The sequence below is a fragment of the Hemiscyllium ocellatum genome, chromosome 24 (genome assembly GCF_020745735.1).
Source record: "Hemiscyllium ocellatum isolate sHemOce1 chromosome 24, sHemOce1.pat.X.cur, whole genome shotgun sequence".
NCBI classification, from domain to species: Eukaryota; Metazoa; Chordata; class Chondrichthyes; order Orectolobiformes; family Hemiscylliidae; genus Hemiscyllium; species Hemiscyllium ocellatum.
Genome location: NC_083424.1, coordinates 42310196 through 42336839, shown reverse-complemented (window position 1 = coordinate 42336839; position 26644 = coordinate 42310196). Strand labels below are relative to the sequence as shown.

The following is a 26644-nucleotide window of genomic DNA, read 5'->3' as shown; positions in this document are numbered from 1 at the left end:
TATTTCTTCAAAGATAATAGATCAATGTTTAGGAATCAGCATCACATCCCGTTCCAGCTTTCCAGTCCGCTGTCTGTTCTGCTCTGCTCCCAGTCTTCCAGTCCGCTGTCTGTTGTTTTCCGCTCCAGGTTTTCAGAATTACCATAATTCATTAGTTTTTTTTACTTTATTCGTTTTAGAGATCAATTGGACTTCTACTGGTGATATGGTTTGAATTTTGACTGGCATGATGAACTTCAGCCCCTCAAAAGTAATGTAATAGTCGACCCCATAAATTTAACATTAAAAAGTAGTCAAAAAAACGTGACTGCAACAGAACCTCTATTATCCAGCAATTGATTATCCGAATTTCAGAGTATCCAGATAAGATCGCAAGGTCCTGATGCTTGGCTAAACGGTGTTATGTGGCAATTGATTATCCGACTAATCGAACAAAATACTAACCCCCCCCCCCCCCCCCCCCGTCTGTGTCATTTGAGTAACAGAGGAACCTTGATTATCTGAGTATATACAGCAGTGCTACAATGTTTTTTTTAAATCTACCCAAACCGCCCAACTGGTTAAAAAAGGTGCCTTCAGAGACCCTACCAACGTGGCACTGGACTGTGAGCCAACATGAATCAGTGAGCAGGCGAGTGAGAAGACTCAAGAGAGATTTAGGATCCAGACCACCCATTTCCAGACCCAGTTGACTCCCCTCACTGGGCAGTGACTCCAAAAATACCAGCCCTCTCTGCATTTACTGGCGGAGAATACAGCAAGTTGCCAGCAATTTCAATACCATCAGGTCAGATTTGCTGATGGGCAAAGAACACAGTATTTGGAAAACCAGCACGCCACAAAAACCCGAAGCAAACAGAGTGACACAACTGGAAAGCTTGCAAACACCACCACCTTCAAGTTCCCCTCCAAACCAGTCACCACCCCGACCTGACAATATATCACCATTCCTTTAGTGTCACTGGGTCAAAGTCCTGAAAATCCTTCCCTAATGGCATTGTGGGTCAAACCACAGCACATGGACTGCAGTGATTCAAGAAGGCAGCTCACCACCACCTTCTCAAGGGGCAACTAGGGACAGGCAATAAATGCTGGCCCAGCCAGCGATGCCCACATTCCACAAATCAATTTTCAAATAACTTAAAACCTGATGATTCTTTGAACATGACGGAGGTGGCAAGGCATCAACCCTTGCCATATGGTGCTATAACCTTCCCAGTAGTGCTAGCTAGTTCAATAACAAAAATGACCCTTTGACGAATCCAAAACTCAACACAGGGAGATATGAGGATTAGATCAGATTTACGATTAGTCACATTGCTTAGTTACATTTTAAGCATGGTTCTGACTTTACATACATACTCATAAGCGTCCAATAGGTAGGAATGTATCATAAGCAATTGCTCAACTTAATAAGCTATCCTGTGAAAACAGCCTTAATAAACAAACTGCTCAGTGGGCTCTCAACTGACTGCACTTATTATGAAGTGGGGATGTACCCATACCCACCTTAAATTCTATTCAAACTCAGTTTCGGGCTGTGAGCATTACAGACAAGGCCTGGCTACTTTGCAGAAGGGGATGATAGGTCTTTTTGTTGAACCTCTACAGTTCAGTGATGCAAGTGCAGTGCCTATTACCCAAGAAATTCCAGGACTTTGACTACTCAACACCAAAGGAAGGGCAATACATATCTATGCCAGCATAGGGTCAAGGGTAGAGACTCAGAGGGGAAGTTGGAAGGTTATAATGCTCCCTACTACTTGCTGCCCTTGACCGTCTCATTAGCAGATTTGGAATGAAATGGGCCCATCACTTGTACAATAATTCTGAGCTGCTTCAAGAGGTCAAGCCAAGGTGCCCTTAGTATTGGGCTTGAAGGACAGGAAATGAGGGGCAGCACATTGGCTCAGTAGTTAGCACTGTTGCCTCACAGCGTCAGGGACCCAGATTCTATTCCAGCCTCTGACAACTATCCTTGCAAAGTTTGCACATTCTCCCCGTGTCTGTGTGGGTTTCCTTCAGGTGCTCCAGTTTCCTCCCACAGTCCAAAGGTGTGTGCAGATTACTTGGATTGGCCATGCTGAAGTTGCCCGTAGTGCTCAGGAGATCTGTAGGTTAGGTGGATTAGTCATGGGAAAGAGAGGTTGAAGGACACCGTAGGGGTCTAGGTGAGATGCTCTTCAGAGAGTCGGCACAGAATCAGTGGGCCAAATGATAATTGAATTGAGGAGTTCTATGATAAGCTTCTTCAGGGCTGCAAATAAAAGTCTTAAAACAAAAGTGTTGCCCAGTAATGCTCCTCAAAGTAGGAATTAGGCGAATGTCAGCCTTCTTTCGACACAATTAGCATTCTTGGAAATGGAGACATCTCAAAGCTGCTGGGGTTTAATTAGTGAGGGATAATAAGGAATTTTGTTTTTGTTAAAAGGGGACATTATATCTCCACAAAAAAAACACTAGCTTAGTTCTCCTAAATCACTTGTTGAACAACTTGCATTTTGATAGCACCTTTCACAAAGGTTTCTGCCCGAACCAGGGGATCCCCTGTGTTAACATACTGTGTATTATGTTTCAGAAGAATACAATGTGATCCAACCACACACCAAAGGGAAAGTAACACCGACGGTTTGTATGATATTTAAGAGGTTGTGCACATCATATGCAAAACTTTGAATTCATAAGGGATTTGGCTGCTTTTTATGAGTAAAACACACCTAGGCTTTCTTGCCAGACAGAACAATATTGAACTACACTGCTGTTATTGATCTGTAAGCCAAAAAAAATGTGTTATTCTGGTACTTTCCAACACATCCGGATTCAGAAGCATTTCAAGAAGTTTCTTTCCACACCGAGGGAAGGAATTCAGAAATGTGTTTGACCCATGTCAGCTTGTTACCATTCCACACAGCCCGAGGGTATTGACTAGCCTGAATGTCACATCATGTTGAGAAATCAAAGATCAAAGATCAAAGATTAAAAAAAAGTGTTGGCTCATCATTTAACCTTAAGCTCATTTTCCTCTCTTCCCTGCGCACCCACCCCCCCCCCCAAAAAAAAGCAGCTTTTTCTGAAATCCACATCCTTCGTTACCTGAGGTTTCATCTCAGCAAAGTCTTTACTGCCAACCTACACCACTTTCGGAATTTCATCCCAGATCCTTGCCTATAGCAGTGCTGATCTCCACACATTGATATCATCTTCCACCTTCGCTAGCCCAATTATATATTCTGTCCTGAGGACCAAGAGTGCTGTCCCCACATATCTGCTGTCCCTTGTCCTTCTGGATGGTAGGTGATCGAAACATCGAATTTCCTATTCCTTGGATGCTGCCTAACCTGCTGTGCTTTAACCAGCAACACATTTTCAGCTCTGATCTCCAGCATCTGCAGACCTCATTTTTTACCCGATGCCTAAAAGAGCCTTGTTGAATTTCTGCCACCTTGTGCACACTGTTTACATGGAGCATTGGTGATGGAGGGAGTGAATGTTTGTGGATGTGGTGCCAAATGATAATTGAATTGTGGAGTTCTATGATAAGCTTCTTCAGGGCTGCAAATAAAAGTCTTTAAAAAAAAGTGTTGCCCAGTAATGCTCCTCAAAGTAGGAATTAGGCGAATGTCAGCCTTCTTTCGACACAATTAGCATTCTTGGAAATGGAGACATCTCAAAGCTGCTGGGGTTTAATTAGTGAGGGATAATAAGGAATTTTGTTTTTGTTAAAAGGGGACATTATATCTCCACAAAAAAAAACACTAGCTTAGTTCTCCTAAATCACTTGTTGAACAACTTGCATTTTGATAGCACCTTTCACAAAGGTTTCTGCCCAAACCAGGGGATCCCCTGTGTTAACATACTGTGTATTATGTTTCAGAAGAATACAATGTGATCCAACCACACGCCAAAGGGAAAGTAACACTGACGGTTTGTATGATATTTAAGAGGTTGTGCACATCATATGCAAAACTTTGAATTCATAAGGGATTTGGCTGCTTTTTATGAGTAATGCTTTGTCCTGCATTAGTTAAGCTTTATGCATGTTATTGGTGCTGCACTCATCCAGCCATGTGGGGCGCATCTCATCACACTCCTGAATTTTTCAAAATTATGCTTTCTCTCTCTACACATGCAGAGTGCTGCAGAAAAGGAAATGTTCACTACTGTGAGAAGATTCATGCGATGCATTTCAGTCATTGAATAAAGTCTACAATGAAAATTTCTCAAAGCCATCAAATTCATTGTCCTCAGCCAAGAGTTTTATCAAATTCATTCTGAATTACTTTGGCGGTGGCATCATCGTAAGGATTTCACTGGATTTGGTGCTCTTTCCGCTTCAGAATCATCCCTCTGCAATAAATCTTCCTCTCTTCACATTTTTGTTTTAAAATACAGATGACAGCATCCCATGGTTAGATTACTTACAGTGTGGAAACAGGCCCTTCAGCCCAACAAGTCCACACCAACCCGCCGAAGCGCAACCCACCCAGATCCTTCCCCTACATTTACCCCTTCACCTAACACTACGGGCAATTTAGCATGGCCAATTTGATAATTTAACGACACAAAACGCCAAGGCAACATGCACACTTCTTTGTGAATGACTTTTCAAGACACATCCAAAAGGTTGAACCAAGGGCATCAGATGCTCTGCTTCAACTGCAATGTGGATGCCTCTCGATTTTCAGTTGTCTGAACACGTTGCACACTGATAAGCTCTGGTCTTTACTGTGGACACTTACAGCCTATTGCACATTTCCTCCAATGACAACTTCATTCCATCCTTATCCACCCAGCCATCTGTCAGACATGTAATAAATGTCCTATAGGGAGCTTGGTTTTTGACATGGTTTTAACATTTGAAAATTACAATTTGCTTTAATTTCCCTACTAATCGGCCACGCAGCCAGGTACCACCATGGATCTTGTCTCAGAGTCATAGAGATGTACAGGATGGAAACAGACCCTTCGGTCCAACCCGTCCATGCCGACCAGGTATCCCAACCCAAGCTAGTTCCACCTGCCAGCTCCCGGCCCATATCCCTCCAAACCCTTCCTATTCATATACCCATCCAAATGCGTTTTAAGTGTTGCAATTGTACCAGCCTCCACCACACCCTCTGGCAGCTCATTCCATACACGTACCACCCTCTGCGTGAAAAAGTTGCCCCTTCGGTCTCTTTTTTTTAATCTTTCCCCTCTCACCCTAAACCTATGCTCTCTAGTTCTGGACTCCCTGACCCCAGGGAAAAAGACTTTGCCTATTTATCCCCCTCATGTTATATGGTTCTCACTTGGACTGCTGAGGAACCTTTCCACTTCACAGTTGAGTTGTGAGACATACCAAAATTCATAAATATTTCATCAATGTTCAAAAAAAATTGGATTTTTAAGTCTCTGGATGACTTTGGTCTTCTGACAACATTTCTGTTCCATAAAGCAGCTACACCATCAAGCTGTTCCTTTTAAATCTTTGAGGATCTTAGGCTTCGATTTGGCCCACCTCACTACAACTATGCACATTTCTGCTGATATATAAGCTGATGATTCTTGATTCTCATGTGTTTGAAGACCCATTCCATTACACTCTTCAAGATCAAGCCAGTGGCTGCTCCCTATTCTCATGACACATCACCTTCAGGGCAAACTCTTTCATCTCTTCTTGCACCAGTTTTGTTTGCAAATACCCATTTCCTTCACTGAGGTACAGTTAACTAACAAATGTTATGACTTTTATCTCAAAATCAAGCTTCACATTTCATTCTTTTTGCAGGGAAGCCCAGGTCAGTTCTTCATTTACCCCACGTGGATTGCTCTGTGGGTGCACATCAATCCTACGCATTTTCTTGGTAACACATGCTCAATTCCATGCAGAGACTTAAGTGAAGCATGCATTTCAGAGAAGAAATGGTGAAGTCAGCTGTTAATGCAAGTGTAGCATTTCCCACCAGGAACTTTTCTTCATATACAGTTCACAGACAAGTTTTTAAACAAGATTTTTGGTACTAAGAAAAGGAAGTCATCTCAAACTTATATGTCACAATGTACATGCGCACACACACAATTATGTACACATATTTGTGACCTCTTCCAATAGGACAATCCTCCAAATCTTTGTACTCTTCCAATTCTAGCCTCTTCTACAGCTCTGATATTTTTTTAAAAATTCACCATTAGCATGATGTTTTCAACTGCTTAGGCATTAAAACTTCACAATTCCTTCTGTAAAGCTTTCAGACACTCAAATCCTTTTTCTTTGACCCAGTTTTGGATATAAATACATTCAGCCCAAATCTAACACAGGATTGGAAGCAAGCCTTGTTACTGCTCACTGAAGTGTCTGCTCTGGTACATTTTAAAAGCTACAAAATATTATTTCAGCATATTTTACATTTGATATTTTGAATACATTACAAATACATCTTGAGCTGGCGGTAAGGCACTGTACAAGTGTGTACTGTATCTAAGGAAATCAACAATAGTTAAAAACAATATAACTGTGCTTGAGATGGACCTGCTTCCTTTCAAAAGATTCAATTGATATTGCATGAATATTGGAAGTTCATTTGATATAAGGTAAAACACGAATAGCTCAGATCGCAAATACATGACTTGATAACACAGGCAAGTGAAACAGGACTCTTGATAGACAGTGAACCTTGATGTCAGAGAGTCATACAGCACAGAAAACAGACCCTTTGGTACACACCGACCGGTGTTCCCAAACTTACCTAGTTCTACCTGTTTACACTTGGCCATTTCCCTCCAAACCTTTCTGAGTCATGAACTTATCCAAATGTCTTTTAAATGTTGTTACTGTACCTATGTCTACCACTTCCCCTGGCAGATCATGCCACACATGAACCACTAAAGAAATTAACCTTTCATGTCTTTTTTTAAAATTTCCTCTCACCTTAAAAATTAATTACTTACACAATGTGTAAACAGGCCCTTCGACCCAACAAGTCCACACCGACCCTCTGAAGAGCAACCCACCCAGACCCATTCACCTACATTTACCCCTTCACCGAACACCACGGGCAAATTTAGCCTGGCCAATTCACCTAACCTGCACATTTTTGGACTGTGGGAAGAAACCCTGCAGACACAGGGAAAACGTGCAAACTCCACACAGACAGGTGCCCGAGGCAGGAATTGAACCCAAGTCTCTGGCGCTGTGAAGCAGCAGTGCTAACCACTGTGCCACCGTGCTGACCCCTTGTCTTGAAATTCCCCACCCTAGGGATAAGACACCTGCCATGCACCCTAACTATACCCCTCATGATTTTATAAACTTCTACAAGTTCTCCCCTCAACCTCCGACACTCCAGTGGGGAAAAAAACGAGAGTCCCAGCCTCTCCTTATGATACAAACCTCCCAATCCCAGCAACATTGTGGTAAATCTCTTCTGAACCCTCTCCAGCCTTATAATATCCTTCATATAACAAGACAACCAGAACTGGACACAGTACTGCAGAAGAGGCCTCACCAACGTTTCAACATCCCAATTCTTATACTCAATGAGCAATGCCTTGCAAAAGTGCACAACTTTAATAATGTTTTTTTTAAAGAAAAAATCAGGTTGTTGATTGTTACATGAATATTATAAGAAGAATAGATTGGACTCATTCATGTTGGCCCTTTCCCTTGACTGCCACACTCTAAGATGGCACCTATGGTGGGGTAGGGAACTGGAGGGTGGCAGCAGCATGGGGTTTTGTCCTGGCATGGGTCTTTGTCTTTAGTGCATGGACAAAATGAAAAAAGGGAACAAAAAAAAAACCCAAAAACAACACATTGGCATCTAAAGTGGACCCAGTCAACAGTTACATTTACACATGGGATATTAAATGTTGTGTCTGGGCGGGGACTCCACATTTGTCGACACATGTTGCTCATTTTATATTCTCAAAATGTATATATGTTACTGTAATAATGAACAAAGGCAAAGACAAAGACAAAAAGTCCACAGCGTCCTGATTTAGCACGACGAGCTCACTTATTGGAGCTTACTCATATGAATGCAGTTGTCATGGTAGCGTGGCAAGGGAGAGGAAGTGGAGCACAACTGAAATAATCTGCAGAGGACTATCAACCCATTTATAAATTAATCCTGTGATCCAAGTCTGTGTATGGGATTAAAATACCCGTCAATGTCTTACCAAATGGATGCTACGCAGCAAGTTCCAGACCCAAGGCATCAAGTTGAATTGTCTGAGAAATGGAGTGACTAAATTCACAACTAACTCCCAACATTGAAAAGGTGAGTCAAGCAAAGTAATTGTGGGTAAACATTTTGAATATGTTCCCACTCCTGGGCCTTCGGCCTTTTGTCCCAATTATTTTAATTATGATCTCACTCGTGTAGCCAACAGAAAGATTAGATGATTATTCAGGTTAATCACACAGATGCTCCTTATTATAGGTCCAGACTGTCTCTATTCTTTTTCCTTCAAGTGCATTTTTTTCATTTTTTGAGAAACCTCGGGCTGTCTCTTTTGTACAAACTAGAATTCCAGTCACTTTAACTCTTTGGATACCAAAAGACCTCTGTCCTGATTTCAAAGCCATCCTCAAAACCATAGTAGTGCAATCCTCAAAACCATAGTAGTGCAAACATAGGGGAGTTTCTGCTTTGTATTCAGTGATGTTCGAAAGTAGAACTCAGGGGATAGATAGAAGTCTGTTGCCTAATACTATACACAGGATTGTGTAAACAAGAAAAAGGAACTGAATTTTAATCACAGTGTATCATACCCTCAGAATATCTCAAAATGTTTTACAACCCATGTAATATTTTTGAATATAGTCTCTTTTGCTACAGAGGCAAAGGCAGCAATTAATTATGAACAACAAAGATATTTAAAGACCAAATAAATGCATTTTTATTTAGTCTATTTTTACATAAAACAACATTTTGGAAAACAGTACATGAGGTACATGTGGTATGTGAGGCAGGATTGGGAGATTTTCCTATGTTTCTATGGTTTGTCCCCATGGTTCCCAAAGCTCTCCACTATTGGGATTTTCTTAATGTCATTTCTGTTGACTAGTTGATGGGAGAATAGATTAGTCAGTCAACAACTCCATCATTGCACCAAGGGACAATCAGGTTAGCAAAAGGTAAACTCGACAAACAATAATCTATTTTACATTCAGAAATTACCTTATGGTCTTCTAAAATGAACTATTTTTAAGACACAGAGGTAAGTAGATCCACGTTAGGCAGTAAAATGAAAAGGTAGATGAGAACGTGCAACAAAGAACACAAACCAATTGGCTACAATCTCAATTAACTGCAGAGCAGGCTACTTCTGCTCCTAATTCATCTATCAAATGCTGTTAGAGAGAGAGAAGAATGTTGGCTGGAACATCACAAAGCTTCCCTATTCTTCAGCCAACAGTTCCTTGAAATGTCTCAACCAACAGACAGCAAATCCAACACACTGCATTCCCTATTGGAATGTTAGCCTAGACCTTGCCCTAAAATTAATGGGGGAGGCGGGGGTTTGGTGGTTGATGCCTCGACCTTCTGGCTCTGAGGTGAGAGCATGAGCACCAAATTGCTTTCAAAATAACAAAACATTCAACAATCCTACTTATCCACAACAGGTCAGCTAGTATCAGAAAGAAAAAGATGGCATTATACAAGTCTAAGGTGTTGCTGTTGCACAAACATTTTGGGCATTACCTTTTCACCTACCTGAAAATTTAACCTGCCCTCATTCAGCTGCTCATTGCTGTTGAGTTCAGTTTTACTCCAAAATGATTTTAAAGGAAATGGGTTCAATGTGTTTCTGGCACACTAACGAATAAAAAGACTCTTCTATAAATTGTGCTGTTGCTTCATTTCACTGAGTTTATGGCTTCTAGATATCACGTAAAAGGCTGTGCAAATTGCAGCAGAATGTGGGGTAGGTAGCATTTCTCCAAGTGTGGTATAAAGCAGATGATTGCGTCGTTTTATAGAAGGTACAAGGCGAAAAGAGCCTATTATTTACATATTAACACTTTCAAATTCAAAATTAATGAAGCCATTATTTAATTAAGCCATATATAAGGCCTATCTTAGATTGGCAACCAGATTACTGGAAGAGTGCCTCCCTTATCTACACCCTAAGGAGCCACTTTCCTATTATAGGTACTTGCACGGTTTATGCTGGAAACAGCCTTTCCTTCCTGAAGCTGAGGATGCGGCCAACACCAGTCTCCCGCTCAATTACTGTAACCGCACAGCTCAAGGTTATTACCTCCATCACAAAGCAGAGAACAGATAGACAGGGAGAAGCCTCAAAAGAGCTTCATATTTAAAGCAACATTGAATAAATACAGCAAAATGAAGCTATGCTCAACTGAGTTGTCCTCTTCACTTGGTTTGGACTGTATTTCGAATCAGAGCTGAAAGCATGGAAACGTGTTAATATATTCAGCACTATCTTGAAAATTATTCTGGTCACTATCATGTTGCTGTTTATAGAATATAGCTGGGTACAAACTGACTGTGACATTTCCTACGCTACAATAGTGACTAAACTTCAAGTCAATAACTTCTGTACAGCACGTTCTGGAGGTTACTAAATGCAAGCTCTTTTTATATTACTTCACAAGCCCAGTACACTGGATCAATGGAAAATTTGGAAATTACACAATCTACTTCTACTTAACCCAAGCATTTGCAACATGCAATTCTTAACATGCTGCTGTGTTGCCCCCGGCAGGCAGATGGTTAGCAATGGGTTTTTTCTAAAAGAAGGTTCTGTAAACAGGTGATGTGGGTTATTCCCAGTGAAGCATTAAAACATTACAGCTGCACAACAGAGAAAAAAAAACATACAGTTCACAGCTCTGAGTTTGCTCTGTGTCTGGAAGATAACAAACCCACTTGCTTTTAAAATTCAAACACGAGATGACTGCATTCAATGCGTCTTACGTCCTGAGGAAAAAAAAAGATGCAGCGTGGCCTAAAAAGTCAATGAGTACATTACTGCATTGGCCTGACATTATAAACTGCCCTGATTACACACACTGATTACAGTACACACAGAGCACTGTCTTTGTTTACACAGTGTTCTGGCAGGGCCAGTCTGATCCAGAGTCCAAGCTAGAGCATAAAGAGACACTCCAGCTTTTCCAGGCTGCCACTCAGAACACTTCAAAGGCGGAATATATTTTTGTCAAAGCACGGCTATGGTCAAAAAGAATTCAAAGTAAGCTGGCCAGCTGTGTTTAAACTGAGACTCCCCTCCACACACAGACACACTTTCCTTGACCATTATATGCTTAATATTTCAGATTGGTGATATATACATACACACACACACATACACAAACAAACTACACCACAGATCTGGCAACACCACCTTCACAAAGTATTCACTGTATTTCCTTGAACAATAAAAGGATCAAATTAAATGTACTTGTTCTCTCTCTCATGGATGTTTGAAAGACTTATTGAGTCATAAAGGTAGTGTCCCCTCTCTCAATTTTAATTCTGTGGCATTGTCAAAATTCTCTGTTCACAAAATGAAATCGCTGTTGTCATTGTGAGACTACTTTGGTTTCAGAGCACACTGACTGACTATCAGCAAATGGGACATAAAGGTCCCTTTTTGCTGGTCCCATTCATCGCTAACGCCTGCCAATTCTGATCAAAGATGAGCAACCTGAAACGTTAACTTGGTTTCTCTCTTCACAGATGCTGCCAGACTTTGAGAACCTTAGCCAGTTTTTGTTTCTTTTCGTTTTATTTATCTTCCTCCTGCCTTTGATTGTTAAACTCAATCATAATAATCTTGGACTCCTAAATTAAACCGCAGCACAAAGCATTTTTTTGTCGTGATCATCCTGAAGATAACGAACTACAGTAAGTTGATGTTTGTAAATTTCCAGCATTGTAACATGAATTTCAATGAAAACCTACTTCACATGATGTGTGGGATCAAGGAATCCGTAATCACAGGACAGTGAAGTACAGGTAGTAGGAATAAATTACACTCTAAACATTAGTTTGCTCTCCCTCTATGACCTGCTGTGATCTCCTGTTTGAAGTACAGGTGGTAGTCAGTAAAAACATATTTCTTCCATAAAAATTGCAAGACGCAAGAGCTCAGGTCACCGGCAAACAGGACAGAGCAAGTGAGAAGGTAGTGTTTCTGACCACATATCAAAACAACAAGGGAGCACTTTAGAAATGGATCACACGACGTCTCAAATATGCAATCCCCCGAACTACCACACCACTGCAGCCCCACCTCCACAAACCCTGTTCTAGTCCAGAATAAAACAAAAAAAGGTGGTGAAGTACTGGAGCCAATTTATTTTTACACTCTAGTATTTAAAAGTTTTATTAAAAAAAAACCTCCTGATCCCAGTAACCACAGTTTCCATCTGTGGCTATTTATAGGGAATCAAATCAATCCCCAGTTAATACCCACCACCTGCATATAATTAAACACATTGAATGTACAATTAACACCATTTATATATCCTTTCAGTGTGCAAAATTCATTTCCCAGTTCAAAACACTGAGACATCAATTGGGCAACACTTAAATGAAGTGTCACGAGTGTAAATTGATGTTAATTCCAGTGGTGGATCTCCAAACACACAGTTCTTTGCAGAGCGGTTTCATCCCCCTACATCTAAATCAAATTTAATAAAAGGTCTGCCCAGAGACAGAGACAGAGACAATCAGGTGGAAAGGCACTTTCCTCTCCATTAGGACTATTTTGAAAGTCTGGTGGAAATCTTGTTGAACCCACAAAAAAAGCATGCTTCCACAGCAACGTTATAGTGAAGTGGTTATGATGGTGGAGTGGAGCACAATGAGCAGCTAGTCTGAACCCATCCCAACAGTATGGATATCTGGTGAGAATTAGCCCAAACTGGACTCTTGTACATCTTCACACTTACAACCACCAGAGTGAGAGGTGGCAGATGATGCCCATGCAGCACGAGTGAGCACTTCTGCAACAAAAGGACCTGCATCGAGCACACTAGCCCATCAGAAAGAGGAGCAGGATAGGCCATTCCGTTCATTGTGGCGAAAGTGAGGACTGCCGATGCTGGGGATAAAAGTCAAGACTAGAGAGTGATGCTGGAAAAGCACAGCAGGTCAGGCAGCATCAGAGGAGCAGGAAAATCGACATTTCCTGATGAAGGGCTTTTGCCTGAATGAAGGGTTCCTGCCCGAAACGTCAATTTTCCTGCTCCTCGGATGCTGTCTGACCTGTTGTGCTTTTCCAGCACCACTCTAATCTAGACTTCATTCTGTTCATCTCCTTGCATCTCCTTGACCATTCAATCATGATCAGTATGTTTCTCAATCCCATTCTCCTGCCATCTCCCCATTACCCTTGATCCCTTACTCCTTGCTTAAATACATCCACAATCTCATTCTTAATAATGGACTCTGAAATTTCTTACCAACAGCTTAGGTCAGGCTAACCAGCCTATAACTTCCTATCTGTTGCCTCCCTCCCCCTTCTTAAGCAGGGATGTAATATTTATCATTTCCAGTTCTCTGGGAACCTCCCTAACTCCAGTGACTCCCAAAGGTCATCACCAATCCTTCTACAATGTCATCAGCTAACTCCTTAAGAACTCTGGCATGTAGACCACCTCTTCCAGGCAATGTATCCACCTTCAGACCTTTCAACTTCCCTAGCACCTTATCCTCAGCAATGGCCACTACACTCACGTCTGTCCCCAACTCTCTTGAAATTCTGGTTCAGGCTGGGAGAGGCAAGAACACCTGATCAAAGACTTCAACATTAGGAAACGGGGCAGCTCCATTCAATGTGATGGAGCAAGGGAGCCTGGGTTTAATATAAACAGGAGATACATTCTTCCTTTCCTTCCCCTCTCTCAAAACGAGATATCTCAGCTCTGCAGAAGAGACATTGACACTAATCTTTCCTGCTCACTGGAGATTTCCAGCCAAAAACACTAGTCATTTTAAGAGGAAGCGCCCATTTCTTTCAGTTCTCACTACTGATCCTTTCCCAGTAAAACATTTTGCTAACCTGAACAGAAGGCGAATTCAGTTAAAACCTTTGCAAGGCAAAGAAACAGCCCGCAGAACTGGATCCACCTCTATTTCACTTTCTGATGAGATCACCTTACAGTCCCACCACCATTCCATTCGGCAGGGCACGTAGCATTCCAAAACCCTGTGTGCACTGAAGACTTGGTGCCAAGGTAAATCTGGTATAGTTTACTCCAGGTACCGTCAAGATAAGGATCAAAGCTGCTCCATTTACACGACAAACAGTGCAACAATGGGAGATAAAGAAAACTGCTGAACAGGCTGCCTGTAAGCATGGTAGACCGCAGCAGCAAGATGACCACAGCAAACTGCATTTAACTAGCACCTTTTAAGATCAGAATCTGGCTCTCTGTGCTTAGCAGAAGTGTTATCAAAGTTTGACACTGAGGAGGTAACAAGACAGATGACCAAAAAGGTTAAACCAATAGATGTGGATTTTAATGAACTTCTTAAAAGTAGCACTGAGAAGGATTTTAAAGAACTTGGGTCACAGGTGGCCTTGGACATTCTGAACACAGTCGTGGATCACAGTAATAAACAAAACAGCACAACATTATCATTCCTCCTGCTTCCCCTTCTTTCGCCTGCAAAGATATACATTGTGGTGAAAGCGTGTGATGGTTAGGCTGCCCCTGTTTTGTCTTCAAAAGGTACCCCAGGACTACATTTATTGGCAGTCAGTAGGTTGCCTGCAAGCCTAGTGCCCTGTTCTGGCGGGTGAAAACAAGAGTTCTTTGCCAATGTCGATCCAGAGAACATTACTTGGCAACATTCCGGTGGGAAATTTGGTTTCCTATTGCTGTTACACTGGGAAGCGGTGTATAGGAGGATAATGTCAACTGCACCTGCAGCAAAGAAATGTAATCCAAGAAATACTCCTCTGGATTTCATAAACAAGACAGCATTTGGCAAAGGAAAAGAAAAGAAAAGACAGGCATGCAAACAGAGAAAACACGGTGTGCACACAGGTTAGTGAACCACTTAGTGTACTTTTTTCTTCTCGAATAAAGTCATGTTCAACATAAATGTGGTCAGTGAGATCAGTTACTGGACAGGTTACAGAAAACCCACATACATTCTGTACTCAAGTAAGTTGAATTAGGATCAGTGCCCAATTTTCCTCAGTAAAGTTTGCTCTTAAGCGTTACTCAGACTGCAACTTAGCATTTTGTAGTCCACTGGGCCACTGTGAGAGAGCCAAATGCCAGCCTTATTTCACATTTCCTTCTTCCTTCCCTTTTGCTGTAACTTAAGAAATCAAGTTTGTGGAACTGAACAATTGAACTCTGCTGCCAAGCAGGCATAACGTTGAGGGAATGCCTCATTGTCAGAAATGCCTTCCTGTAGATGAGGTTTTAAACCGACATAGTCCCACTGCCTAGTCAGACATAAATGACTCCATGGCAATCTTCAATGGTGAGCTCTCCCTGGTCTCCTGGGCATTACTTACTTCTCAACCCACTCTGTCAAAAGCACAGGAACACAATGGCAGTGACCCCATCCCCGATAGCTTGGTATGTTCAAACTGGTTTCTGCCTTTCCCCTCAACAAATGGGACCACACTGCACAGAATTGAAGTTTGCTTTTTTGAAGGACTTCCACCTCAATCTTTCAATTCAGGTTTTGGGGTCTAGCACATATAAGCCAGTTGCCAGGTCGCTGTGAAATTAGTTATCCAAGCAAAACCAAGTTGAACCCGATTTTTACAAGATGGGGCAGGTATTGGTGTTAGTCGTGTTCAACAGCGTTATAAGAATCGGGACAGAGATGCGAGACTCTCCGATCTGAATGTGAAAGATCATTTAAGACAACAAAAAAAACAGCTTTTGAATGTCAGGGCCATCAATTTAACAATGGGTGGGCCCTTCAGTTAGTGAAATGCTTTAATTATTAGCTGCATCTGAACATAAATTCCCCAAGGGCGACTGATTTAGGCAGCTTCTACTCTACATAAATCAGATTAAAATGAGTACTTACTATGAAATCTCTCTGATGTCTCTCTGCACATTTCTCCAGTGACCCACTGAACTAGGATAACAGAAAAACTCTCAGATTTGGTCACTGGCTCCGAGCTGGATCAATGCTTAGGTGTCACTAGAAGGGCAACTGGGGACGGTTAACAAAGGTTGGTCTTACCAAAGGCCACATGGTTGAACACTAACCATGGGATGCAGACATGGACTTTGGCTGCCAGTGCAATTGAGTCTGGCCTTGATGCTTCTTGCAGCCAAATGCCTCAGCATCCAGGGTTGCACATGAGCAACCCATACCTTAGCACATCGTTGAATGTGCATTTGAAGGTACGAGTCAGTGGTCATTCAAAGTCAGGAAAGCAAAGTTTATGACAAAAGTGCCTTTTTGTTGAGTTATTGTTATGATTTTCCTCCAGATTTTCCTTCGGCTCTCCAAGCTTGCACTGCCATTTTGCCCTTCCATATTAAAACTGTCTTCATTTACAGGATCCGTATCCCTCTATGATTCTTGAATACTGCTATTGTATCTGCTTCCATCATCTCCTCTGGCAGCACGTTCTAGATACTCACCACCCTTTGTGTGAAAAACGTGCAGGGCACATATCTTTTAAACTTCCACACCCTCATATCTTGAATTGTTGTATCCTAGTAATTGACCCTCTACCCTGGGAAAAAGCCTCATACTTTCCACTCTATCCAAGCCATTCATAACCTTATAAAAACTTTTATCAGGTCACCCCTCCACCTCCTGCGTTTCAGTGAAAACAAACAAAGTCTCTCCAACCTTTCTTCATAACTAAAATTCCCCATACAAGAGCAACATCCTAGTAAACCTTTTCTATACCCTCTCCAAAGTATCCACATCTTTCTGGTAGTGTGGTGACCAGAACTGTATGCAATATTCCAAGTGTGGCCTAACTAAAAAGTCCTATAAAGCTGCTGCATAACTTGTCTATTCTTATACTTAACGCCCCTTTCAATAAAGGCAAGCATGCCATAGGCCTTCTGCCTGCACTGCCACCTTCAGTGATCTGTGGACCTGCACACTCAGATCCCTCTGCATATCAATGCTCCTAAGGGTTCTGCCATTCACTTTATAGTTTCCACCTGTACCTGACCTTCCAAAATGCATCAACTTACATTTGTCCAGATTAAACGCCACCTGCCACTTTTCTCCCCATTCCTCCAATTATTCGATATCCTGCTGTCTCCTTGGACAATCCTCACTATCCACAACACCACTAATCTTGGTATTGCCTGCAAATTTACTAATTAGACCAGCTGTTTTCTCCTTCAGATCATTTACGTCGATCATGAACAGTAGAGATCAGAGCACGGATCCCTGTGGAACACCACTAGTCACAGTCCTCCATGCCAAAAAGCATCCTTCCACTGCTATCCTGTCTCCTGTGACTAAGCCAGTTCTCTATCCATCTTGCCAGCTCACCCAGATACCATCGGACTTTACCTTTTGTACCAGTCTGCTATGAGGAACCTTGAACGTGCTAATTTATACTGGGTTATAATCCTCCTCGGGCTTTCCCCCCTCCAAACCTCTGATACATCAGCCTAGCCTAGCAGCTGATTTCCCTCACCTCTTTCAGACAGGAAATACCCTGACTTTTAGCCGACAATTGCAAGAATCTCCTGCTCATACTCAGAGGCACAGCAGCGAGTCAATTTTGTACATATTTTCCAGCAGATTTTCTACGTACACCACTCTCCCACTGACAAGGTGTAGAGTCCTCACCGTGCTCAGTGGGACAGTCACCCCTGTATTTATTACATCCAAGTGTCAGGATATTCCTCAGTTTCTGGTCTCACCACACACCCACTTCCCTCACTTCCTGTTCTGGCAGAAGTTGCTTGGTGGTGATCTAGGGATAATTTTGCCACTTAGTCAGTCAGTTACGTTCCTTTGTTGCCAAGACCCAGACTTAACCTGGAGACCCCAGAATACTGCTGTGAGCAACCCGAGCGGAAATCACTGGAGCACTGAACTGTTTCTTGCAAAATTTCTTTGAGCACTTTAATAAGAGTATAGGAGGAGATGTGAAGAAACATGGGTTGTGCAGCACCATTGGTGGCAGGCATCGGGAGATCTCCAAGAATACGTCCCACTTATGCCCACACACTCAGCAGTGAAACCAGTTAAGGTAGCACAAACTGAATCTTGGGGATTTTGAGATATTCCTCTACCTTTTGGCAGGAGGGAAGAGCTAACAAAAGAAAAAGCAGCAAATTGGCCTCCTTTGGGGACTCGAGAAGCCACAGGTATGTCAACAGAATAATTTAATAAGAAACCGTAGATATACAACCCCAGTTCAAAGGAAGGCACACGATTCATTCCAGTATTCGGGAAACTGAAACAGAAAAAGACTGATACAGACATTCCTATAAATATTTTAAAAGATCCTATTAAATACGTGCTCCATAGCACAAATCTTGATCAAATTTAAATCTGTCAAACTGCACCTTGACTTTGCAAAATGTTATTTTCTTTTAAAATGGTAGTTTACTCTTAAAATAAAAGAAAAGGCGAAGACGATTAAGCAGAAGCGACATCTAATTTGCACTGACAGCAACTTTAAAACTTGCAAACGTCCTCAGGACACAAAACATTGATGGCGAAAGTGTCATGCATGCTAAGTCAACAACTGCTACTATGAACAAAATCACTGCCTTTGGGAAACAACATGGCAATGCACGGTTGCTGTAAATCAGAACACACTCCCCCGTGCATGGAGAGCCGACTGTCCTTCAACATTCTTCACTCCCAAAGTAACCAGGCTGGCCTTCGAAACTTGCAAACATAAAACATTATGTAACCACCCTAACATCCTCTTTCAGTTTGATAATGACCGTGGCACTCATTCTCCTCTTCAATTATGATCCCTCAACAACAGCAATGTACTTTTATATGGCACCTTTAACATAATGCAAATGTCCCTAGAGGGTGCAGATTTCTATTATGGTATGGTTTAGTGCAACAGTAAGGCTCCTGGATCTCAGTTCTCACCCGATATCCCCCAGTGAATAACTTCCAGTAGGGTGACTGAATAGTGCTATAAGCAGAAATAAGATAAATTGACTGTGCACAATGAGGAATAAACCAAGAACTTTCCTGGTCTCTGTGCCATAATACCAAACTAAAGCCATTGTAGAATTAACTGTTTTCAAGAAAGCTATATTTATAAATACTTCTTTAAATACTTTATCATCTTTATTCCAGTAACGGAGCAGTAGAAAAGTGCAGAAACTGGTGCTAAGCACAAGTCTTTAGCAAACCAAGGGCATAAACTGAATTTCTCTCTATCTTCAGCTCAAACACGATAACCAACCAGAATACTTTGCCCCCCATTAGCTTTGGTACTCCACTCAACTTCCAGTATTTTTGAAAGGATGTTTAAATACGGATCTAAATTACACAGACATATGTACAGATTCTGAAAGGAAAAAAGGCTATAAAATTGCTATAAAATCAACGGAGTTCAGTAATCATGAGTAAAATATTTGAGCATTTCTCTCAGTTTGTGAAGTTGATGAAATCAAACTTCCAACAGTAATTCCATACAGGTAAAAACAATGGCTGCAGATGCTGGAAACCAGATTCTGGATTAGTGGTGCTGGAAGAGCACAGCAGTTCAGGCAGCATCTGAGGAGCAATAAAATCGACATTTCAGGCAAAAGCCCTTCATCAGGAATCCCACACAGTCCTTCATCAGGAAGCCCTTCATCAGTAATTCCATACAGCTCATTTGATCTGTGCACTCCGAACACAAAAAATTAAACCTACTGATCAAAATGGGCTTTGTCTATTTTTGAGTTAGTTTATCTGTGACAGGATAATGCAACAACTACTACAGTTGTCCTAGGTTCCCTAATTAAGGGAGACCTTGATGATAGAGGAAGAGCAACCCAGGACTTGGAACATGTTGGGATGATGTTGGAGTATGCCAATGTGCCCCAGACTTGGCAAAAATAGAGCTAAACCCTTTGCTTTCAAAGGGTCAAGGATTTTGCTGACATGCAGTGTCATATTTAAAAAGATGGCCACAATAATGAATGGAACAGCATTCCACCATGAACTGAAGGCTTCTAAAGAGGAGGGAATAAGGTAGTCACCATAGTCCCAGAGGACCAGAGTGCCACTCAATCATGACAGAGAGATAACTGCTGATGGTTTAACCTGAGGGTCACCACATTGAGAAGGAGAATCCTTCATGGTAACCTCCTCCGTTGTAAGAATTGAGCCTATGCTGTTGGCATCACATTATATTGCAAACGAGGCATCCAGCCAACTGAGCTAACCAATAACACATTAGGGAAGGAAAATCTGCCATCCTCACTTGATCTGGCCGGTATGTGACTTCAGACCCACAATAACATGGGAATGGAATCACAAAATCAGAGAATTTACAGTACAGAAGGAGTCCATTCAATCTGTCATGTTGCCAGATCCTGAAACAGCTATCCAGCTCAATCTCTGTAGCCCTCTAAATTCATCACTTTCAAATATATTCCTTGCTCTTTTGAAACCTCACATGGAATCTGCTTCCACCATTCTCCCAGGGCAGGACTAGATCCTAATATCTGAGTAAAGAAACTTCTCCTCATCTCACACCGAGTTGTCTTGCTGACAATCTTGAAATGGTGACCCCTTGAGTGACCGACATATCAACTAGTACTAACAGAATATCCTTTTCACCCTGTTCAAAATTCTTCATAACTTTGAACATCTCAATAAAAAGGTCATTCGCTGCTCCCAGGAGAATAATCCCAATTTCTCTAATCTTTCCCTGTATCCAAAATCATTCATCCTGGTATCATCCTAATAAATATCTCCTTTGCACACTCTCCAGAACTTTAACATCCTTCTGAAATTCAGGTGCCCAGAACTGAACACAATACTCCAAATGTGGTCTGACCAATAATTTGAGTGGTGCTAGAAAAGCACAGCAGGTCAAGCAACATCCAAGGAGCACGAAAAGCCCTTCATCAGGTAGGGTTTTTCCCAAAACGTCGGTTTTCCTGCACCTGCTGTGCTTTTCCAGCACTACTCTAATCTGGACTCTAACTTCCAGCATCTGCAGTACCCACTTTCAGTTGTTTAATAATTTGTACAGGTGTAGCATCACTTCCTTACTTTTACGTTCTTTGTTTTTATTTGTAAACTCAAGGATCCTACAAGCCTTCTGAACAAGTGTTTCAACTTGCTTGGCCACTTTCAGAGAATTATGCATATGAACCCTGAAGTCTCTCTGCTCCTAAACTCCTCTCTCAGTTGTACTAATGAGTCTGTAATCTCTCTCCACCTTTCCTCCACCAAAAAATGCAGTACTCCACATTTCTCTGCGTGAAATGCATCTGCCAGATGTCTGGCCATTTGGCCAACTTGTCAATGCCTCAATGTTCACTCTTAACAGCTTAGAAGTGGCTCTAGGGAACCAAATAGCTGAAGGCCAGTTATGGGTCAAAATTGTCAGCATCACACATATCCTATGTAACAGCTTTAAAATAGTGCCTGAATTGGAAGAACATGGTTCTCAATGTTGTAGAGCTGGAGGAAGTTATAGCAATAGATTAGATCATATGGAGCTTGGAACATAAACGTTAGACACTCGCAGAAGCAGTCAGATATGAACTGGCAAATGATGTTTCATCCTGTCTTGAGAATTGGACCTAAGGAACTTGGTTGCTGTTGTCGGGAAAGAAAAATCAATCAAGTAATCCAAAATGTAGCAAACAGCAATCCACAAAGGGAAATTAAATGGGATATTAATCCGTTTATCACCAGCAGGTTAGACCAACTAACCAAATGGAACCATCAATGTTGCAACATTAATGTCTGAGGAATCTCCAAATTACTTTGTGAAATAAAACTACATTAAAAAAAACACTCCTGAAAGGTATGAGCACACTGTAATGTGACACTTCATTCAGGGTAGGCATGCATACAATATCCATGGACCTGTGAGCGTGCAGATACTTACACTCAAAAAAATAACTTTACATACAAAAGGCTTTTGAAAGGTGTGCACTGAAATGTAAAAGCTTCAGGCCAAAACTGCCCCTTCCTTCCTCCCCCATTAAAATAAAAAGGTATGCTGAAAAAGAGAAAAGAACACATACAAATGGGATTTCCTATGTTCTACCGCAGAAAGTGAGTCAAATGTTTTGGACAGCGATGCAAATTATTACCCAACAAAGCCAGCTGAGGTGGAGAGATAGCTATCTAAAGAGTGCTTCAAAGAAAACTAAAAGAACAGAAGTTGAAACGGTTTGGTCCAAGTATAAATGCAGCTATTGTTGGCTGATAACTAGAGCCAGCCAACTCATGAATACTGTACTGTCACTTACATGATCACGTTTCCCACATGTCTCTGCATAACAGGTTACTATGGTCAAGTTAAACCCATTGAGTGTTCCCATTACATGTGATTTGCTGTGGAGCAATTCAATGAATCCCTACCTCCAAAACCAAATTTAATGGAAAAATGAGGAAGGGAATATCAAAAAGGCCAAGTTTAAAATATTAAAAATTGCATGCCAACTTTCTGGTTTAACTGAACTATTTTTAATACAGTTTAAATATGTACAGCTGGATGAGGATACCTTCAGTCTGGATGACCATTAAAAGTGAAATATTTGCTCTTATTTGAATAAGCCAGCTGCTTACACATGTAAGCATTCACTTACTGAAGTAAAAGGTTAAACATCACACAACACCAGGTTATAGTCCAACAGGTTTATCTGGAAACACTAGCTTTTGGAGCGCTGCTCCTTCATCAGGTCATTGCCTGATGAAGGAGCAGCGCTCCAAAAACTGGTGCTTCCAATTAAACCTGTTGGACTATAACCTGGTGTTGTGTGATGTTTAACTTTGTACACCCCAGTCCAACACTGACATCTCCAAATCATTCCTAAAGTAACCCATCATCGACCTTTTGGAATCAATATGCTTTAGGAGGTACAGAACAAGATGGTTCTCAGGCTGAGATTGGTTTTCTGCAGAGGCAGCCCAACAGAAAGATGTGCCTGCTACATTACTTTTATAATGTAATTGTCTTTCTGCAATGGAATAGGAATGGTGCAGCCTCATCACTTCTGTTTCCTAACATGCACTGTATCTGGTTTAGTGCAGCTGTAGTGAGTCCACATTTAAAGTCACCCTGTTTAACATCATTTCACTTGAACATCAGCAAGCGAATGGGTCCATAATTTCATTGAACATCACAACATTCATTTTACTTCCTACACAACCCAATTCGTCCTCACACATTCAAAAGTCTCAAGATGTGCAGGTTAGGTGGATTGGCCATGCTAAATTGTCTATAATGTCCAAGGATGTGAAGGTTAGCCAGGGGAAATGCAGGATTACTGGGATAGGATCGGGGGTTGAGATGCTCTTCAGAGTGTTGGTGTGGACTTTTTGGGCCAAATGGCCTGTTGCCATACTGTAGGGATTCTCTACAAGATTCCTCCAATCTCTGACTTGTGGCCTTTCTGCCTCTTTGATCTCCAAGTTTCAGTCTCTCCCCACTTTGCGAACTCCAGCTATGGCCTTTGCCCCAGTTTCTGACCTCCAAGTTGCAGTCTCTTCCCCCTTCCCAACTTACATTATGCACAGTTTCCTTGACCTGCACTCTTGTTCAGAGTCCAAATACAATCAGAACCTGGGGCTCCAATGACAAGGAAATGCAAGTCCTGGAGCTCTTACGATCCACGTTTGTTTTTAAAACTTACTTTCAAAGCAGCAACTCTGAAGTTGGGTTTGGGAACAGGACCACAACACAGCAGGGCAAACATAGAACAAGATATCACAGCTGGGAGTGTTGTGGAGTGGGGAAGATGAGCAACAATCAGGAGGATCAGAGAAGCAAGAACTCTAGGACCCATGATCGTCAGTGAGAAGGAATTACCTGAAGTGTAAGTAACCGGTTCCATTTTTTTACTTCATACTTTTAAAACTGGTTTTGTTTAAAATTAGAAATTTAAAAATGCAAAATATTTCAACTTGGGTTTTTTTTTTAATATTTGAGGCGTTCTTTCTGATATGGAACCTAAGTACAGTTTTAACACCAATCTTCATTCAAGGCTGTTTCATTTACAGTTAAAAATCACACAACACCAGGTTATCACACAACACCAGCATCTCCAAATCGTCACTTACAGTTGTGATGGTCAGGGCACCCACAACTTCAAGTGAGGACTTACTTTAAGAAGGATAAGTCTGTTGCATTTCAAACATTCTGTTCAGATATAACTGTGTAAACCATTTTGCAGACTACACTTCCCGTATAATGAAACAATTTTACATCTATCTCTCTAGTAGTATATTGTGCTGTACAAAGATAATAATTTAATGCAAAAATGAAAAAGGTCCATGCAGTAATAATGGTTGCATGGAATAAGCAAATCAGAACTATCCATTATTGACTTAAACCAACAAAACTTTAAAATAAACTGTGCACCTCTTCAGCACAATCATTGCCAGAGCATCATTTTTCTTTGTGTCTTAGTGAGATAGAATTTGATCAGAAAGTTTGGAATGAATTTACAGCCAGAGACCAAGGAGAGGATTCTACCAAATGCAAACATTCATCGCAAATCCTCCACCATAAGCAGAAGATCTAAGTGGCAGTAAATGAGTGGATTATTCAAATAGATAACCTATATTAAGCTTTAGGGTACTTGGATAGCGAACTGACCTTGAAAATTCCCCAGATTCTAAGCCCTTGTACTTGATGCAGCGCACGTTTAGCAGTTAACAATTCAACTTTTATCTCGCAGGCAAATGCTTTTGAGAAAGATATAGTCCCTCTTGGCACTGCGGTTTAATCATTCCAGACACTTCCCTCTTAGAGACTCTTCCCAGGGCTGAGGATTTCATTTTCGGAATAATAATAAAAGTCTATGACAACCCAATTATGGAAAAGTAACAAACGTCTTTTTTGGTTGTTTTTAAAATGTTCTTGTGCAGACGGTGAGGAACTCTGCGGAGGGTTTTGTGTGTGTGTCTGTGTGTGTGTGTGTGTGTAAACCTACCTTTGATGTTTGAATTGGGATTACTTTGATGTGCGTCTAGACAAACCGGATTTAACTTCAAGCTTTGAAGGCGAGGACAGTTTTAACGTGGCTATGACAGTTATTAAATCGTTGCCAGAAAGGGGGGGGGGATAGAGAATGATCTTTCACACTCCCCCCCCCCCCCCCTCAAGAAATAAGGAAAATCTAAACTGGTTTCTGAAACTTAAAATCTCCCGCTGGTGTTGTTATTCTTCCAGAAATGTGCTTGGTGATTGCAGGTCAGTTTCCCTGACTACCCAGGGGTCAGGTCATCTCTTCCCACCTTCTCTCCCCCTCCCGCCCCGCCACTTTCTCTGATTTCCATACGGCCTGCTGGTTAGTGTATAGCCGGAGATTTAATTAAACTTTTGTGTTTTTTTCAAAAAGTTAAAACAAAAACTGTTCGAGGAAGGGTCACCGGAGCCGAAACGTAAACTCGGATTTCTCTCCACGGATGCTGCCAGACCTGCTGAGCTTTTCCAGCAATTTCTGCTTTTATTTCGGATTCAGAGTATCCGCAGTTCTTTCGGTTTTTAAGAGTCTAAACTGATGGGATGGGATGGGATGGGATGGGATGGGGATGGGGGTGGGAATTCATAAGACAGTTACCCTATGGCAAGGTAAGCTTCATTTGAACGTCTTAACAATTCGAGTTGAGATGAAGCTAATTTATTTGAACAAACTCTGGATTTAACTACACAGAGAAATCAAATTCAACACCCCCCCAAAAGAAACTGCAAATCAATAAAAAGCAGCCCTTGCCATTTTTTTTTGGGGGGGGGGGGGAAGGTTTTAAAAATCGAGACATGTTTACTCTTGATCAAAGGGTGAGTTTCACTCTCTCACACTCCGGCAACTGAAACAAACCACTAATAATAGGGTTTTTTTTCCCCCATCTGGAGTTGGATTGAGTTACAAAAGGAGCGATTTACTAGCCGGCGGACCAGAGTGTAGAACAAGCGACTTTGATCCAGCGATTGGGATGGGGGTGGAAAAGTTACTCTTACCTCCCAATGCCTAACTGACTGGTTTTTTTTGGGGGGTGGTGGGGAGAAATAATGGGACGTGCGAGTGAGGAGTCTGGAGGCTGCACATTGTTAACACGTTAGGAACCCTTGGTACGGAGGGACCAGCTGCTCTCTCACTAACTCTCACCAACCAAGACAACGGGGGGGGGGGGGGGGGGGGGGAGTCTGATATTGGGAAGGAACTTCCCCTGATGTTTTGATGCAATTAGCCGCCCGTGCCTTTGAAAACTTCAATAGCAGTGCCAGATCAGAGAGCAAACCGAAAAAAAGGACTGACGACTCGAATCAGCGCAGATTTGGAGGGAGGGGGTCAGTTTGGGAAGGGGAGGGGGTGGTGGCGGGTGAGAGGGGAAAGAAAATCCCCACAGGTTAATAATAATGGTTAAGCGGCCGTGTTAGCAGTTGTCATGGTAATCTGTTGCTGTGAATTAATGAAACAACACGCTCCCCTTGCTCTGATCTAGCCAAATCTCCAAATAGGTCTGTTCAAACCACTTCCCTGGCCCCAGGAGTACTCCTTAGACCAGAA

General features: G+C 41.8%; 1 protein-coding gene across 2 annotated transcripts in view; it reads right to left on the bottom strand.

The window, feature by feature from the left end:
* Positions 1-26644, bottom strand: part of znrf3 (zinc and ring finger 3) — a 238784-nt gene that overhangs the window by 210971 nt on the left and 1169 nt on the right. The window lies entirely within an intron of this gene.